Genomic DNA, 3937 nt, shown 5'->3' on the forward strand with positions numbered 1-3937 from the left:
GCAGTGGACTCTATCAGAGGGGTCTCTGAGACGCCAAGGCCTACATACTGGTTCCTTCCCCAAAAAGGGGAGAGGGAGTGCTTTGGCAAGGGGTTCCATATCATACCTCAGCTGCGAGTGACTTCCTTGGCGCTGTGGACTCTCTCAGCGAGTTTGCTGAGACTCCAGAGTATAAATATTGTATTTTTCTTTAGCAAGGGGAGAAGGAGTGCTTAGTCAAAGGGCACAAAGGAGAGGGGGCTAGGCGGTGTAGTAGGTAAGGAGAGAGATTCAGGGGAGAGGGGAAAGGAGCTAGCGTTTTACATGAGAAACAATAATGTTGCAATTTTACATGAGTGACAAGTCACACATGAATCAAGAAAAGCATTTAAAAAACATAGGGGACAAGGTGAATGAAGCAAGGAAGGGTAAGGGGATAGGGTAAAGGGGTAGGAGGAATATAGGGCATGGAGACGAGGATAAAATCTGTCCGAGGTCCGGGTGGGTAGGTGATGGCAGGGGGGGGAGTCCACAACCAATCTCCTCTTTAGCTATCTGGTAGCTCCACCGGGCATCCGCCAAATCACTTAGTCTCTACAGTCTGGGGTAAGTTCCTCAGGTTCCAAGTCCTGATGTGTAAGCAGGTTAGAGGATAGGTTCAAGGTATGGTCAATGTCCAATTATTGTCCCAGGGCAGTAGAACAAGGACTGCTGAAATGACTAGAGTGAAAACATAGGGTAGACGCCTCAAGCATCTACTTCCCTCTACCCCAATCTGACAGGGAGAGCTATTGCAAACAAACATGAATCCAAATTTGCGGACACAAAAAAGTTTTTTACCTCTCTTCTTCACCCTCCAGCAGCTTTCTGTAAGCATTAATCTCCATGTCCAGGGCCAGTTTGACATCCAGAAGTTGCTCTTAGTCATTAGTTGCTGCTGCATCTTTCCTAGTATGTCAGACATTTCTCGCTCTCTCTCCGCCAGCATCCTGCGACAGTTATCACGTTCCTTGGCTAGCGCTTCTGCCAACTCTTGCATCTGATCATGCCATGTTCTTGACTCTTTCTGCAGATTAGAAAGCTGGGCGGAGAGGCTGTTGATACGAATGCAGCTTTCTATCATCTCTTCTTTGGTGCTGCTGGCCGTACTGCTGTTCATCTCAGAAGCCATCCTGGCGTTCCCCAGCTTGGCCTGGTAAGTTTGCTCCAGTTCACCCTGATAGAGTTTCACTTGCAAGTCATGTTGCTCTCTAATATCCTGAAGAGCTTCAGCCAGTTTAAATTCATAGTCAGGGCATCCAGAGTCCACCTCAACAAAAAAAGTGTTGTGCCTTTTGCTGGACTCCTTAACATCCTCCTCATAAACGTTTTTGCGAAACTCCAGTTCTTCTATGAGACTTTGACAGCGATTTTCCAGATCCTCTGTAATCAAAGTTTCATCTCCCAACTGTTTCTTGGCAGAGTTCAAGGAGGCTGCAAGCTGTGCACACTCCTCCTGCAGGTCATCCAGTTGTTTTTCCAGTGCTTTCTTTTCACTAAGGGCTGTAGCAAGGGCAGCATCTTTTGAGTTGAGCGATGATTCAAGGGCTTTAAGCTTCGAGAGTGCAACTCCGAGGTCCGCTTCTTTCTTTGCATAGCTGTTCTGCAGTTGCTCGTGCCTGGGGCGCAGAGTGCTGAGCTTGATCTGTAGCTGCGCGCGCTCTTTGGCTGTGTCATCGAGCGCTCGCCGGATGTCGGCTAATTCTGTCTCGCAGAGCAGGCGCAGGCCGGTAAGCTTGCAGGTGCGCACCTCCTCGCACTCCGTCACCTGCAGCCGGAGTCCACTGTTTTCCGACTCTAGGCTGCGCACCTTGTTGATGTAGATTGCCAGGCGGTCGTTGAGATGGCACAGCTACTCCTTTTCCTGCATCCGCAAAAGGCGCGTGGGACTGAAAGGGCTGCCAGCAGTGCTACCTCTGCGAGAGCTCAAGCGCTAGCCCTGTACCGGCGTAGAGGTGGCCATGACGCCGGAGAGAGAAAAGAGGCTGCAGATGTGCAAAGAGACAATACTAAAGCGGCCGATGCAAGACACCCGCGAGAGCTACAATTCCAAAATGCACGCTGCGACTGGCGAAACGAACAAAAATTAAACTGCAAAAACCCAAGGATGCCACCACGCTGCTGTTACATGTACAATGCAGATGGCAATAAAATTATATTTTTTTTAAAAAGGCAACGATGGGGAAGAGGAGTTGCAAGCAACTAAAAAAATAAAAAGCATTGTGTCCGAGTTCTGCTGTCTCCATTCCTACCGCCACTGCTGTCTACCCAAACTGGTTGTGTGTCTCTCCTTCTTTCACAGTTCTAGATGACTCTGGAGAGTCTCTGGCTTTCTGCAATTCGAAGTCTCCAGCTTCATATTGCTGACATTCTGGTCTACCGAGGTCAGCACTAGAAGGGATCAGGTCCAGTCATCACCCAAAGGGAACGGAGCAGTTGTTCAGGTAAGAGATGCACGACAGTGGTGAGGGTGGTGTTCTCCTTGGTGCTTCTAGCTGCAATTGCAGGAGGTCCATGGCATTGTTGACCTTGCCAAGGATGAACTGTGGGAGTTTTCCAACTAGCGGCACATTTGCACCTCTGCAATGTCACTTTTTTGTTGTTTCAGTGGTGTATGTGCCCCATCATATTTATAAGGCCACGTAATGCTACTTTACATGGTTTTTTTAAAACCTTTATTGTGCACAAAAGAGAGAACAGATACGGGCCTACAACCATCAGGCCGGCCACGAAACTTTAAGCACAGGTGCGAGCAACGCGGTCCCACAGCGGCATCAGGCAAGATAGCAGCAGTCAGTAGCAGTTACATTGAATAGAGTCATGTCGCCAAGGAAAAGGAGTATTAAAGGTTACATTTTTAAAGTTGTGAAGAAATATAAATCAGTGGAGAATAAGATCAAGAAGATCTGAGTCCAGACATTAGTCACACAAACATGAGCAGGCAGCATCAATTTGAACAACATTAGGAAGAACACCCCGTTAATATGGCAGTACCATACAAAACAATAAGAGCTGCAGTCCACATCTACGTACTACCCTCAGCGCCACCCACTCCCTACTAACCTCTAATGCAGACCCAGAACAGAAACCAGAACAAGAAAGCGCAGAAATTAGAAAAATAAGGCCCATAGAAACTAAAAAGGAAAAATAAATCTACCCCCCCACCCTGCAACAATCCGGAGGCTACGGCCTACCCCCCCCGGCAAAGTGCCTGTCGCCCAGTAAAGAAACCCGAAATACAGAGAAAGAATAGAAAAGAAGAAGAAAAGAGAAGAAAAGAAAGCCATCACACTTGAAGCATCGGGAGGAAGAAAAGAACAAGCTAGTCTATCAATCCCGAAGAGAAAGGAGACGGGGGAGGAGGAGCCCTAACATTAACAAACTCTCGGTCCCCCAGCCATGTACAGCCCCCAGCACCGAGTGAAGCAATAATATCAAAAAGCACACCACCAAATGAAGAATTGAAACAGATGCACCCCGGACCCCGAGCCAGTACTTGAATGATCACCCCGTCCATATGGGCCATAGCAGGATACACCCAGTTCCACCACACGTGCAAAATCACCAGAATGAGCAACAGTAGCAGAACAGATGTGGGGAGCTACGACCACTACATTCGCCAGAGAGGAGGCACAGTCCGAAACATAACAGTAGTCCAACAAGAGTGAAGCCCCGGAGACCTCCATCTTTAAACCGGTCGCGAGCGACCAGTACACTATGACGCCCAGCAAAAGCCCTCCCCAGTCAGGACAAAGGGACAAGATGGCCGCCGTAATGAGAGTGCAGACAAAGGAGAGCAAGATGGACGCTACCCTATACAAATAACCCCCATGTCACAATAAGCTTCCAGGACCAGCAAACAGGAACCAGAGAAAACGTGGCGGAGCCGATAGCCAGCAATCAATCAGGGTAGCCAGCG

The 3937-nt window shown here is 48.6% G+C and overlaps 1 pseudogene; it reads right to left on the reverse strand.

The window, feature by feature from the left end:
* Nucleotides 1-815: 815 nt before the first annotated feature.
* LOC144771700 (lamin-B1 pseudogene) lies at nucleotides 816-1981 on the reverse strand (annotated as a pseudogene).
* Between the last annotated feature and the right edge of the window lie 1956 nt (nucleotides 1982-3937).

Source organism: Lissotriton helveticus, chromosome 8 (genome assembly GCF_964261635.1).
Source record: "Lissotriton helveticus chromosome 8, aLisHel1.1, whole genome shotgun sequence".
NCBI classification, from domain to species: domain Eukaryota; kingdom Metazoa; phylum Chordata; class Amphibia; order Caudata; family Salamandridae; genus Lissotriton; species Lissotriton helveticus.